Here is a 16,449-nt window from a genome sequence, read left to right as displayed (position 1 = left end):
CACCGGCCCAACAGGACCGAGTTTGGTCACCCCTGCTCCAAACTGTTCTTCACACATGCAAAAAAAAATCTTTTGAAGTGTTGGCTGCCCGGTTTTCAGCATTCTTTAAAATATCTTCTTTTGTGCTTAACACATAAAGGAACTTATAAATGTCTAGACCCATGTGAGGGCAAGTAAATAAATACTGAGTAAATTATATTTATTTATTTAATGTGAACTATCCCTTTAAGTAATGCGCCCTCTAGCTGATGTGAATGTAATAACAGTATTGTCATGAAATTGTGTCTCCAGTGTAACCAATCAAGATGAGCAATTACAACCTACAATATTTCAAATACATTTTTACTTTTTTCGCTTCTTTTGATTTTCCTCTGTTTTTAAATTTGTATTTTGTATTTTTCTATAACATAAATGTGGGTGTACTAGTTTTTGTGTTATTATCATAAGTTATTTTGTTAGATAAGCTCCAGATTTGGCTTCAGGACTGAATAATCTAATGTATATGCACAAATATTATTTTGTATAGCTTAATATTGTAAGGTTTTGTAGGAGGGATTAATAGTTTTACTTCCTATTTTAGTAAATGCTTCTTTAGGTCATATTTCATTTTCAACTGACAAATGACTTATACAGTAATATAGATTGTATAACAGATTGGTGTACATTCATTCAAGATGGAAAAACACTTCAATTTTCTTATGTTATATCTTGTGATTAGTTTATTGCAGGGCAACACTGTTGCTTAGTGGTTAGCACTGTCGCCTCACAGCAAGAAGGTTGCTGGTTCAAGTCCCAGCTTGGTCAGTTGGCATTTCTTTGAGGACTTTGCATGTTCTCCCCGTGCTGGCATGGGTTTCCTCTGGGTGCTCTGATTTCCCCCACAGTACAAGGACATGCGCTTTTAGCAGTGGGGGACTGGGGAGACATTGTCAACCAGGCCAAAGTTACAGTTAGCAGGCCACATCCAGTGCCACATCCCAGGCCACATCCAGGGCAGACTCACAGTGGCTGGCCGGATTGACCATCAGGCCACCGGGAAATGTCCCGGTGCTCCCTATGGCCAGTCCGCCTGGGCTTTCAGTAAAATGAATAAACTAAACTGGCCGTACTGTATGTTTGTAAATAAGTATGTTTGGATGTTTCCCAGTACTGGGTTGCAGCTGGAAGGGCATCCGCGGTGTAAAACATTTGCTGGATAAGTTGGCAGTTCATTCCGCTGTGGCGACCCCTGATGAATAAGGGACTAAGCCAAAGGAAAATGAAAGAATGAGTTAGTCTATTGCTTGAGCACGTTTTGACAAACTCGTATTTTCTCACTTCAGCCAATATGTGGATCAACAGTTCTGATGACATCACTTCAGCTTCTCGTCAGATTTTCTGTGGAGGGCTCTGTAGATTGTAAAGTGTCTCAAACATTACAATATAAACGTGATAATGTTGCAACACAAATCTGTGACTTGTTCACTCCATTATTATTATCTATGGGACTAATATCACTGTACAGGCGAGAAACAATTCAGACAACAAACATTCTTTCTAAAACAAACACTTTTAGAGGGCTAGAAGATCAGCTGATTTTATATAGTCAATGTGCTGCTGTCTAAATTTGTAATTCAGGGGCTAATGACTGCCATAGTATAATCTGAATCTGATCATTTACCCTCTGTCCTGCTCTGCCATCTACTAATGCTGCCTCTGTCAGTGTTTTCATACGTGTCTGATGTCTTGTCTAAACCTGCAAAGCTCTGCCCTATGATTTATAAAATGTCTTGATGCGAGCGTTTTAATTGCATATGTACACTTTGACAGGTGGCCTTTCTGTTTGATATTTGCACTTTGATCTGTGTATATACGATCACTGCAGGCCATGTCAAAAGAAACCAAGACTTTGCATATGGGATTTTCACCAAGTAAAAACATCCTTTCGGATTTCAGGTTGCCACTAGAGCTGACGATGATGCAGACAGAAAAGACAGCAGGATTGCGCATGATGTTTTGGTTTAATTAAATTCAACTGAGCCATAACAATCACTGTCATCACCAAAGTATGAAGCGTATTTGGCTTTTTATTGTGGCACTCTAAAAATAGCTGGGATGAAGGCAACCTGTTTGACGAGTGGGTAAATATTGGACAGAACACATGCTTAGCAAATGTAACCAAGCAAGTTATGCATATTTAACTCATATTTCTTTCGGTAAATTATTAATTTTTCATTTTCTATTAATTTTCATAAACCTTGTTTATTTATTGTGCATGAGTGTAAAAACATGATTTATGATTTTTTGGCAGTGTTTGCCTGCAATTATCCATATTAATTATGGTTTATGTATATATTATCATAAAGGTATGAATGTTTTTTATTATGCATATACAGTACAGTTGAAGTCAAAATTATAAAACCCCCTAAATTATTAGTCCCGTTTATTTATTTTCCATATTTCTATTTAACGGAAGGAGATTTTTTCAACACATTTTTAAACATGATAGTTTTAATAACTCATTTCTAATAACTGATTTATTTTATCTTTGCCATAATGACAGTAAATAATATTGTACTAGATGTTTTTCAAGACACTTCTATTCAGCTCAGTGACAACTAAAGGCTTAACTAGGTTAATTAGGTTAACTAGGTAGGGCAGGGTAATTAGGCAAGCTATTGTATAATGATGGTTTGTTCTGTAGACCATCGAAAAAGATATAGCTTAAAAGGGACTTATAATTTTGACCTTAAAATATTTAAAAAGAAATTAAGAACTGCTTTTATTGTTGCAGAAAAAAATAAGACTTTCTCCAGAAGAACAAATACTAAGAGATGGGTTGTGGCTGGAATGGCATCCGCATATGCTGGATAAGTTGGTGGTTCATTCCACTGTGGCGACCCCAGATTAATTAAGGCACTAAGCTGAAGAAAAGAAAATCAATATATATATATATATATATATATATATATATATATATATATATATATATATATATATATATATATATATATATATGTATATATATACATATATATATATGTATATATATATATATACATATATATATATATATATATATATATATATATATATATATATATATATATATATATATATATATATATATATATATATATATATATATATATATATATATATATATATATGTACTACCGTTCAGAAATTTGGGGTTAGTACAGTTTTAAAATGTTTTAAAATCAGCCGGAGTAATTATTTAATTTGACACTACAGTAGAAACTTTAATTTGATGGTCCCTATTACACATTTTGTTGACTAAATGTTGCATTGCCACTCCATGGCAATTGAGTATTGGTAGACTGTCTGCTGAATATCTGCTGATAGTGCTTCCTCGACAGACATTTAACTATTAGTAACTTTGCAAGTACATGTCAACCTACATTAACCCTAACCCCAACCCAACAGTCTACTTGTATTCTAATGAGAATAAGTGGGCATTTAGATGCAATGTAACTTAAACAATAAGTAATAAATGAATATTTAATAAATAAGTATAAAAGATTTAACTTTTTTTTACATTTAATAAATACCACCTTAATTGATGAACAGAGTAATTTTCTTTAAAAAAACATGAAAACTGAACCCCAAACTTTTAATAGGCTGCTATACAAAAACATATTTGTTCATATACTGTACATTGTCAGTACCAAAGCCAAAACTAGAGGAAATTTAACCAAATAATTTAAGATCACAGTCCAAAAAAGTACACCCAAACTAAAATGTTATTGAAAAATATTAAATAACTTTTTAATAAATAGTAAAAATATCTGAAAAAAAGCATAAATTATTTGAAATTTTGTGTTTTGCAATTTTTTGTCATTTGAATTTAAGTGTATTATGTTTTTATTCCCCTCAATTTTTAGATAATATAACTGTTTAATAAAGCTGTTTTGTTTAAATTGATTTTGTTGATTAAAACTATGTTAATCAGATAAATAAATTAATAATCATAGTCATATAATAACCATGTGTTTATATGTTATTGAAGTACTTTTAGAGTCAGGAGAATAAATTAAATTTGTACAATTATTTTTATTTTTTTTTCAAACAAAGGGGATATAAAACAATAAACACTTTATTCACATTTAAAATGCTTTTGGGGGATATAAATTTTAATGGAGACATCAAAATAATGTGCTGGATTTGTAGCCAGTTAAAAATATTTGCCCCTTTTTGATTTTTTTCTTCTTTTTAAAATATTTCCAAAACTATGTTTAACAAAGCAAGGAAATTTTCACAGTATGTCTGATAATATTTTTTTCTTCTGGAGAAAGTGTTATTTGTTTTATTTTGGCTAGAATAATTTTAATTAATTAATTATTTATTATTTTATTAATTTATTTTTAAATTATATTAGCCCCTTTAAGCTATATTCGCTTTCGATAGTCAACAGTTGTACAATAACTTGGCTAATTACCATAACCTGCCTAGTTAAACTAGTTAAGTTGAGCCTTTAAAGAGCCCATATTATACATGAAATAAGGTCATATCTTGGTTGTAAGGGTCTCCAACAACAGTCTAATATGCATGCAAGGTCAAAAAACACTTTCATGGTCTTATAATCTGCATTTATTTTTATCTAATTATCCCAGCGACTCCTGTATGAATCGTCCAGTGATTCATTTGTTCCCAAACCCCTCCTTAGCGCGAAGCTAATCTGCGCTGATTGGGCCGATGACAGTCTGTCGCGATTGGTCGACTGCCTTCAGTCAGAGAGGGAAATGGCCAATAGCTAATCAGCAATTTAAAAAGTAATCACAGTTCATACACGCTCGATAGTGTAGGCGTGGACTTTAGCTGCCACACTATGGCGAGTGGATAGTGCCACGGATAACCGAACGAAGGAGACAGTCGTGTACTCGCCATACCACACACACACAAAAACACACACACACCTCCGGATGACAACGCTCCCGCTTCCGCCCGCACCCGCCAGGTTTTAGCCTGAGAACCCGCTCCGTTTTCTGCCCGCCGCGCCCGGTCCCGCTAGAGCGGAGAACACAACCAAATATCACCCAGTATACAGTCCAGACAGCCAAGCTGTCTGTATAAAAAAACACACACAGCACAAAGTACACAAAGCTCGTTCGTTCGTTCGCTCTCTCTCTCGCTCTCTCTCTCTCTCTCTCTCTCTCCCCGCGCCAGATTTCTGCGGCGCGGGAATACATTTCCGAATAAATCGCGGGAGCAGAACTCTAGCACGGAGCTCCATAAACAAACAGCACGCGTCGCGTTTTTAACGTGACTTTGCACGCGATAAGATAATATATCCAGTTAACCTGATACAGTACACGCGGTTACAAGTAACAAATCACAACTAAATACATTTGCAAGCTAGAGTAAACAAGGCAACAACTTTAACCGCACGTACTTACACTTGAGAAATGTAGGAAGAAACCCATCCTGACGTCCATCAGTTACTCTTTACTGATCCTTCCTTTAACAAACTCAGATGAAGTATTCTTTGTAGCATGTAGCTTCCAGAAGTTTCCAACTGCTTGGTTATAATGCTGATGTTTCATCTTTGGGTAGAGACTCAATATATCCATCTGCAGTGTGACTTCAATCGACCGGCATGTTTGTGTGCGTGTGTTTGTGGGTGTGCGTGTGTTTGTGGGTGTGTGTGTGTGTGTGTGTCTGGGTTACTGCGTCAGAGGGCGGGGCCTCAGGTTTGAAATCTCCCGGGTTTGCGCGTGCACGTGAAAAACTTTGTTTCGTTCGTACGTCATGGCGAAACACCTAATGAGTCGGTATCAAGGCGACTCGTTTGAAGCACTATGATTCGACTCTTTTATAGATGAATCAACAGTTTTAAACACTGTATTCTTACAGATTTAAGCCTTAGCTGGATACTTCACTTCACTTAGAGCTGTGTTACACACTACATGGAGGGGAATTTTCAAAAACCCATAATATGGGCTCTTTAAATTTCACTTTAAGCTGTATCAAAGTGTCTTGAAAAACATCTAGTACAATATTGTTAACTGTCATCATGGCAAAGATACAATAAATCAGTTATTAAAATGAGTTATTAAAACTATTGTTTAGAAATGTGTTGAAAAAAATCTTCTGTCCGTTAAACAGAAATTGTTAAAAAAAAATAAACAAGGGCTAATAATTCAGATTTCAACTGTATGTGTACACTAGTTTTTAAAAAATTCTTATACTTCAACAACTAATCCTATTTCCCTTTTTGGATAGTAAGAGATTAAGCACTGGAAGCACTGCCTAATTTCCAAAATCAGCCTTTCGTTCAATTAAGGATTATCCTATTGATTTAGGCAACTGGAATCCAGACAAGAGCTTGACAAGCGGAAATAATTTCTCCTCAAGACCCGTCAATAGGTTCTAATGGGGTTATTAAGGGGAATCAAAGATATTTGCATTTAGACAGCGAGCAATTTGTCATGTAAACAGAAATCCCCTCTCACCCTTGAATGCAAAGGAACTCTAGCAGGAACCCAATGAAAGTTAATTAGGAATGTATGGCACAAAACGCATGATGAATGAAGTACTTTAATGCAGAGCCAGGAAAACAAAGTAATCTCTCAACTTCCCTATGAATGTAATGAGTTTACAGAGGACCACACAAACAGACACGGAGTCCCCTTGATGCTTGAAAATGAATCTGGGGGTCAAACATTTATTTAGTGCGCGTGTTAACAGTACTGGAAAATAGTTTTCCTCAGCCATGTGCTAGCTCCATTCATTGTAAACTGAACATAGAGCTTCCTAGATGCATGACAAATTCCTCTCAGCTATCAGTTTTCCTTGGCCTACGATTACGAGGCAGTCCTCTGCTAAACCCTCTTTTATTTTTGCGCTCTTCTTGTTTTGTTATTTTACCTGGCAGTCCAGGTGTGAAGGGGTGAGGCTGCGGAAAAACATTCAATTCTGCAGGCTTGTCAAGAAAGAATCCATTGATTGACCTCTACATCAAGGAGCACAATGACAAATGGGTTAGCAATTTTCCGCCTCACTTATGGCCAACAATGCACATTTCCACTTTCGCTTGCTAGCATTTAGCGTACAGTGCACATATACCTTTCATTGGCAATGAAAATGTTCCATTGCAGTTTTTATAGGTTTTCACAAATATAAACTATGGATAGATTGGATTTTTTTTTGTTTTATTTTGTAATTTTTCAGAGACTGCTGTAAATATAAGCCAAGTTAGTAAAGGTTCATCCAATAATTGACATTTGCTGTTAATTTATTCACCCTCAAGCGATCCAAGATGAACATAATTTTTTAATAGTCCAAAAAGTATAATTAATACCCGTGGCTCCTGATAATATCTTAAGCTTTTATAGCAAAACAATTGATCTTAAAAATAAACTGAACTTTTATAATATAGCTGTGATTTTGTTAAAATATGTCTATATTCCTTTATGCAACAGGACTCTTGTACATCAGACTGTCATGAACGTTTTTTTCTGAGGCTTTTGATTAAATGTAATAATGTCTACTTTCTTTTACCTTTATATATCATCGGGAGTCACATGTATTAATTTTGACTTGCGTTTTATTAATCGCCAAGTGCCATGGTTTGCTGATTTTTTTTTTTATGTGTTGCCAAAATTATGATTTTACTTCACTGGTGGTAAGTAATAATACAATGAGTTTTACTTTTTTGGTGGTCCATCCCTTTAAAGGCACAGTATGTAATATTAATGGTTTTATTAAAAATCATTAAAACATAAAACATTGTCCCAAATGTTTCAAAGAATATTAACATATAGAGAAATAAACAATTTATCTAGTGACTCAGGCTGTTTTGCCATGATTATGTCATACACCCTTGATTTCCGGTTTGGTTTTAGCCATTTGAATCTTTTTGGCTCAAGACCTCCGGTCTCATTCAGTTCCATTCATTTTTAGAGGTTAAAAACAGCTCGTTTTGCTGCTTGATGTTGCAACCTGATATTTTCTTATTATATTGTTCTGCTTTGTTTGTATAGTCACGCAAACACTTGGTTGTAGAGCAAGTAGTTTGACCGTTTTCTTATTATTTATTATTCCTTGTCATTTCTCCCATTGGCGACTGACTCTGAAGTTCTAAAACAATCTCGAAAACAAGCGCACTTCCGCATTAAATAAGGTGAACAGAAAACAGAGAAACAGCAAATTACCACCATTAAATATGTTTTGCACAGTATTAAACTGCACAGAGCAGCATTATAACAGAAGCCAAAAATGTATTTAGTAGTACAGCTCTGCTTTTTCACCCACGGCATCTTAACAGGAAGAACCAAAAGTAGTCTGCTGTGGCATAATAAAAGCTTTGCTGCTTTTGTGCTGCATCATGCATGTCTCTCATTGGCAAATTCTTCAAAGGTTTTGTTTTGCTTTGAGGCTTTCAGCTTTACTCTGCTTCATACTACCACAATAATAAATCTTGAATACTTCAGTCAATGCATCATCAAACTACGCCTTTGTTTATGGTAAAAACAAGCCTTCTAGTGGTGAAAATTGCATACTATAACTTTAATGGGGACCTATTATATTGCTTTTTTACAAAATGTAAAATAAATCTTTTATGTCCCTAGAGTGTGTACAGTATGTGTAAGTTTAAAAAACAAAACAAAAAAACAAAAAAAAAAACAGATAATGACGCTTTAACAGCAAATAAGATTGGGCTCCCAGACCTCTTTTCAAAAGGGGGCGAAGCTACAATCGCCTATGAGTCAGCATAGTGGCAGATTCAAAACAGGATTAAGGCGTAATCCCAATTCTACCCCTTAGCCTTTCCCCTTCCATTGACATTTTATTTTTATATTATTCTACTTTTGTCTGTATAGTCGTGCAAACACACTTGGTTGTAGAGCAAGTAGTTTGACTGTTTTCTGCAGTTTACTAGTCCTCGTCATTTCTCCCATTGACAACTGAATCAGAAGTTCTAAAACAATTGCGAAAACTTGTGCATTTCCACATTGAAGAATAAGGTCAATATTATGTTAAACTGACTTAAAACTGCTTGCACAACCTATAAAAAGAAGTTAGAACATGAATAACTTAGTTTAATAAGGTACAATGAACTAAAAACATGCTGTCATGACTATATGTTCATAACATTTTTTTGTGTACACTGTTCCTTTGTGCATCCTAAAACCCCACATTATAATGGCTCAAAGTCACTGACATTATCTTCGACACGTACGGTGCACAAAACTCTTATGGCATATGGCTGCTTCTCACTCAGAGCTGTCTATGCAGACCTCTGACGACATGTACATAGGGTGAATGTCAATCAAAGCGTTTCTACAAACTGTTTTTATAAGGTGTGATTATTAAAAAAACAGAATGAATACATTTTTACCATTAGAGGTTTCTATATTCACACACTGTTGGCACACAATTGTTTTTAAATCCCTTATAAAAGTGCTCAATAGGTCACCTATAAGATGCTAATTATAACAATAAAGTTATATATAACACATCTATAACAATAACGTAAGAGAACAACAGTACCAGGGAAATCCAACACAATCTTATGGCAATTCGTAACTTTTTAATTTAGTGGCTAATTCATAAAAATTCGTACAATCTAATTCATACATTTTAGTACGATTTGCGTATCCCCCCATGACAGTTGGGTTTAGGGGTGGGGTTAGGTGCCACGCCTCCTTTTAAAAATCTTACATTTTCTTACGACTGAACTCGTACGAATTCGTACGAATTAGCCACTAAACTGCCAAAACGTAAAATACTTACGTTTTCTCATGAGATCAGGCTGGGGAAATCACATTTAGGGTGTTTTCCTTGCTAATGAACAGTAATAACAAGATCAACCAATCAGAACCTGTGCTTCGAGCATTTAAAGCAACAAACAGCAAAACTGCAGCTTACAATAAAAGGATTGTTACTGTGGCTGCTATTGTAGTTAAGGTTCCTGGTGTGAACTAGCCTTTAATCTCCAAGTCATTTAAGTCTTAGCCATGTTAAACAAACTCTAATGATTTTCTGTTTCACTCAAGGATGTTATTGCATGTTCAAACCGCTGATTGAATTACTCAAGAGTGCTTTAAGAATGTTTTGGGTGGAAAGTATGGAAATTAACCAATTGACCTTTGTTTTGACCTTCGGGTTAAAGGAGCTTTGTGGGAAAGGCCTGCTGTGAAGAATCAAAGACATTTATGGTGGCATTTCAAATGTTCACTGACAACCAAAAACGCCAACGTAGAAATGAAAACCAAACAATAATAGAATAATAATTGTTAAAAAGTATTACTGAATTATTGCTAAATTCTAAATAACAGACTAAATATTAGATCAATAGTAGATAAACTAAATAATATTAGTCAGTGAATGTCTTTGGTCCTCCAAAGTGCAGCATTTTTTCATATATGGCTATGGATGTGGGTGTCCAGCTTCTGTCCTCAGATTAGACGTGTCCTATAGGGATAATCTGTCACACCGCAAGGAGCCTAATTGAAGCCTCATGTGTTTGAGGAGCAATTATGGTGTCCAAATGTCAAGAGCTAATTTGTGGCTTTATAATGTGGACACATGGGCCAAGGAGAGGGCCAGATCTGAGCCCCTCTGGGAGAAGTGTAATAGTTTGCTCAGCAGATGTGAGATGTGTAAAAATTCTGGGGGTTGGGAAGAGCCTTTAGAAGATGTGAAATCTACTGCTTGAGGTCTTGAAAGATGGATGTGGAGACCCTCAGATTGTCATTGTTTATTTACAAATCTGATCATTTTCACATTCAGAAATAAGCCTTATTTAAGAACTATCTGTTTATAAATGCATGACATGGAGTGCTTTGTAAGAGGTGTTTAGAAGAGTGTTAAAATGCATAACCACTAGTTGGATCTTGCTAGTTTTTCCTGATGTTGCCATAGTGATGCAAACAACAGAATAACAATTTAACTACAGTTGACAGTTTGAATGTCAAAAGTCAATATAAAAACATCACATCTTCATTGCCTGCTTGGAGTGCAGCAAGACATACAGCACAAAATGTGGCAATGTGATGTGCCAAAAAGGCTTGAAAGGATATTATTAACTCCTCTGCACCTACAACGTGTTATTCTGCACAGATAATAGTCCTCAGGAAACATTGAAGATAGTTGGTTCAGAGATATTCCTTGCTTTTATAGTTTAATTGTTACTTTTCAGCAATGTAAATTAAATATGTTTCCACGATATTGAAGAAACAGTTCATGAGTAGTTTAGAAAATAAATGCAGCATTGGTGAGCATAAGATAATTCTACGAAAAGTGTGTAAAAATCTTAGTTATGTGGCATAGTGGTTCAGTGGTTAGCACTGTGGCCTCACAGCAAGAAGGTCACTGATTGAAATCCAAGCTGCACCAGTTGGCATTTCTGTGTGGAGTTTGCATGTTCTTCCTGTGATCACATGGGTTTACTCTGGGTGCTTCGGTTTCCCAACACAGTCCAAATAAATGCATTATAGGTGAATTGGATTAAATAAATTGGCCATAATGTATGAGTGTGTGTGTGTAAATGCGAGAGTGTGCAATCCAGCTCTGGGAAACACTCTCGCATTTACACACACACACTCACACACAGAAGTAAAGGTACAAAATCTGTCAATGGGGTGGTACCTTTGCAAAACCTACACTTTTGTACCATACTGGTGGACATTAGTACCCTTAGGGTACATTTTTGTACTTTTAAGGTTGACATTTGTACCTTTAAGTTACTGTGAGGTACACATTTGTACTTTTCAGGTATTAATGTACCTTCAAAGGACCTCTTGGGAATAAAAATATACCTTTTGAAAAGGGTACCACCCTAATGACAGATTTTGCACCTTTATATCTTAGGGTGCAGCTGGAAGAGCATCGTCTGTGTAAAACATATGCCAGAATAGTTGGCAGTTCATTCTGCTGTGGCAACTCCTGATAAGTAAGGGACTAAGCTGAAGGAAAATTAATGAATGTTAGTTATTATCTTAATTAGTTAATCTCAACTTTTCTACAGGTACATATTTTTCAGTGGTAAAGCTTTGTTTTACAAACAGTGTAACAATACAGTTAGGTACTGGGTAATATTACTGTGCTTACAATGTGGTTAGGGATAGAATGAGGGTTTGGTTTAGGGTTAGTTGCATGTTTTTATGCATAATATATGGTAAGGCAAGTACATCGAACATGCACTGTAACATGGACACTTTAAAATAGGTGTTAAGTTTTCAGCAGGTTGTTCAGCGTTGGCAAGACATTCTAAGCAAAAACAGTTTTTTAGACACCTGACAAATTTGAAGCTTTTTGTGTTTGTTCATACAGCCAATTTTATAGAATTATATCAATTTGTGTATATAGATTTCAATATATTAAAGGCTGATTTCTCAAAATGATCTTTTTTTTTTTTTTTTTACAAATCTCTGTAAAACATAACTAATACTTACACTACTGGTCAAAAATTTGGGGTCAGATTTTTTCCATGTTTCTTTTTTTTTTTTTTAAGAAAATTATTCTGTTAATCAAGGCGCCATTTATTAAATGTATTTTTTTTAAATTGTTAAATATTTATTACAATTTTTAAAAACTACTTGTTGTATGTAGTTTCAAATGAAATTATTACTCCAGTCATTATTGCTTTTGTTACTATTACCATTATTATTATTATTAATAATAATAATAATAAAAAATAATAATAACTATAATAATTTATATTCAAGTGATTTCTTAAGGAACATTTGACTCTGAAGACTGGAGTATTGGAACTGATAATTCATCATTAAAATTGCTGGAATAAATTATTAAATTTAATGATAAACTACTTTTGAACAGTTATTTTATAACATTTCACAATTTTACTGTGATTTTGATTAAATAAATGCAGCCTTGGTTTAGCTTTTTAAAGGCATTTAAAAATCCTACTGACCCCAAACTTTTGTCGGCAGTGTGCATAAACAAACATCAGTTTTATTTATATTTATTTTATTTTTATTTTTTTAACAGCGGGATATGACTACACAATTCACTTGATTATATAAAACGTTTTTTGTGTTATAAAATCTGTCTGTTTGTGGTATTTTCTAAACTATGGAGTGAAATAAACTGACACTAATGTGTCAAAAATTAAAACAACAATTATCTTTCTGTGATAAATGTATGCAAATTAGCATATATTTGATAAAACAATAGCTCATTTGCATATACAAACATGACATCTTAGGAAACAAAATAATGATTGTAATCAATTAACTGATGTATGATGGTAAAGTTAATTTTTTTGCTTGATTTAAAAAAGTCATCAGCCCAAAAGTGCTCCAAATAAACAGTTGCTGAAGATAAAGTCAGACGCCACCCTTATGCAAACACAAATCTGCCCTGAGACTACAACTTAAAACAGCAGCTGAAACTTTGCTGCTTCCCCCAGTCTGTAAAGATATGAATTATGCACTATTGTAATCCACACGGACTACAAAGCTGCCGAAGCTGTATTACCACGGGGTTGCGTGAACTCCATATTCACAGCTGACAAACACAGGGCCTTGAAGATCAGAGAGCCGGGACATGCTGACATGTGCTGAGGGAACACCTGCAATGTCTGACGGGACACTCACTTACACACCTGTCTGTGGACCCGTGCCTCTCTCTCTCTCTCTCTCTCTCTCTCTCTCACTCTCTCTCTCTTTCCATCTTCTCTCTCTTTCTCACACACACACACACACACACACACTCTCACACACAGGTCTATCTGATAGGGTTTCTTTGAGAGCTCTTTGAGGCCACGTCTGAGGTGATGAAAATAAGGGTGCATCCATTAAGTGCATGAGGCAGGGCTGAGAAGGGCATGGATGAAGGATTTAAGTGTTGCCTGTAAAGTGCCTCAGACCACCTGCTGGAAAGACGGACAAAGGCATCTATTTCAGGCCAGACAGACGCAAAAATATTGGTTCTTGAAGTGCCAGAGAGTATTTTGTGACACGAACTGGTGAACCTTATAGCTACGGTACACTAAAAACCAAAAAAAAGAGTACCTTTTGACTCAACTTTAAAGATCATGACGAGAGAAACACGTTATCTCTACCTAAATACATCAAGTGCAGTTAACTTTAGTGCAATTAGTTATTTACGAGTGTTAGGTTACCTGGATATTTCTTTAAACTAGAAAAGCTATTTATCTTGCACTTTTGAATCCAAATGTAGTTGTGGCTTTTTATCTCTCAGTTTCTATTTTTCTTGCAGTTCTGTGAAGAAGTCAAACTTCTGACATTAAAAACTTGCAGATGCATCAGTGTTAAAAATGCTGGGCTTCACACTATTCCTTCATGTTGTCTCAACACAAATCATTTAAGTTAATATAAAGGTGCAGTTGTTGTTGTTTTTTTGTTGTGCTGGTTGAAAGTCTCTTCACATTCCAATAATAATTATTAAAGTAAATGATCTAAATGTATTTATGTATTTTTATATTCTGGGTAAGGCATAAGACAAAAAAAAAAGTTTGTCTGGCTGACAATTCTCATTTATTTCATTTAGACATTGATGTGACTATTTTCAATTTCATAAGGGACCTTTTTTACAGGATCGATAATGTAGATTTGTATTTAGTTTTACAGCAAAACATGAGTAAACAGCTCTTCCACCTAACCTGCTTTACTGAGGTGGAGTTGCTTTTATATTCACATTGGTTCATTTTTAAAGAATGACAACCTGACGCACTCCATTTATTGTTTGCCAAGCTACTCTGAATGTTAGTCTGAAATAGCATGTAAGTATGGCCTGGTTTATACTTCTGCATTGAGTGATTGGCGTGACCCCTGACGCATATAATCCGCATAGCCGTACATAGATTTTATATGCTGTTTGTGTTGCTCTGCAATACCACTTTAGAAACACTAGCTGGCAGTAGGTGTTTATGTTCCTCTGTGTAGAGTTTCTTTGCTGGTGTTTTGTTTTTCTTGAACACTACCCTAATGTACAAGTGCATTCGGTGGACGTGCAACAACTTTAATTATAAGGTAAAAACACAAAACAACAGTTTCCAGTTAGAGCTCTTTCACGGGATTCGACACTTGTAAACACTCGCTCCATCGGGCTCGCACGGCTCTCATCTCTACCTACACTCGTCATCGCTATCAAGCCGACTAATCATAGAGCTTGCAATATGAGTCGTTGTGATGTGTAGTTACATTCTGTGAGAGGTGCGCGTCAGCATCGGCCACGGCGAGAGCTATATGATAACATGTAGGCTGCGCTGGATTGTATAAATCAGCCTCTAGTAATAAGTGTAATTCCTGCACATTGCCGGCCAACCACTAAATATACAGTAGTTGCTTTAGGACAAAGCGATTGAGGGTGTGAGACCAGCGATCCTTGCATGCGTAAAATATTGCACATTATGACTAGTTTAGCTTGCTACACAACTGAAAATCTGCTAGATACAATACAGTTTTTTGTTCAGAATTGTAATATAAAGTACTGTAAAGCTTTCTAACTGGCGAATGACATGATCTAGCGGGTTTCTGTCATCTTTAATGTGCGCCTTTTTAATTTCAGAAGGCGAGGCTTTGAACAGCAGGGGAGGAACTGTGTTTCAAAGATAATATGCTAATGAATAGCATTTAGTTTTTACAAATTTAAGTGGATTCAACATAAAACATTTATGTTGTTCCAAAAACAACTTAAGAGTGGTGTTGTTTCAATTCATTTTAAATAAATAGTTTGATCAAGCAGCAAAAATAATATTTTGAGTGAAGAATTAAACTCAACGTTTCGAGTTTTGAAGTACCTCAAAATTCTAAACAACCTTAGAAACTCACAATTACAAAAAGTAAAAAGACAGAATTCAAGTTTAGGGTTTATATTTGTGAGTTTAACCCTATTTTAATTGTTTTCCTCAGCATTACAAGCAATTCTGAAGTGTGAGGAAAAAAGTCATCACTGTGAAATATGACAACATGTATAATAACACAGCAAAATGCTAACATGAAACTGGTACCGTTTATTGGTTACACCATGAAAATATTTTACAAATTGAATCAAACTACTGTATGTATGATTATAGAAATCAGAGCCCTCGTGATTTAATTATTCAATTGTTTATCATTCAGCTCTGCGTGAAGAAATAAGCTCATCCATTCACACTCATCCTCCACCCTTGTATATCTGTTGTTAACAATATGGTTTTAAGATGGGGAAAATCCCACACTGAAACTCCAGTTAAATGTTACCGGTACACTCCTCTCCTAAGACAGACCTTGGCTCACCTTCACAGAGAGACTGAGATCACAGACTGGATCTTCATGCTTCAACATAAAATGTCCTCTCATCCGTTTCGAAACTGTGTATAGATGTGCCTCTTTAGTCATTGTTGTTTAAATGTCTCATTGAGCCGTTAAACAACATTCAGGAAGATTTACCCTGTGGTGTTTAAATCTCATATCATCTTCCCCAGTGCGTCTTGCTTGGTTTCATGTGAAAATGCTGGTACTATCCGTCAAAGAAAAC

The sequence above is a fragment of the Danio rerio genome, chromosome 14 (assembly GCF_052040795.2).
Source record: "Danio rerio strain M-AB ecotype USA chromosome 14, GRCz13ab, whole genome shotgun sequence".
NCBI lineage: Eukaryota > Metazoa > Chordata > Actinopteri > Cypriniformes > Danionidae > Danio > Danio rerio.
Note: the sequence above shows the minus strand (reverse complement) of the source record.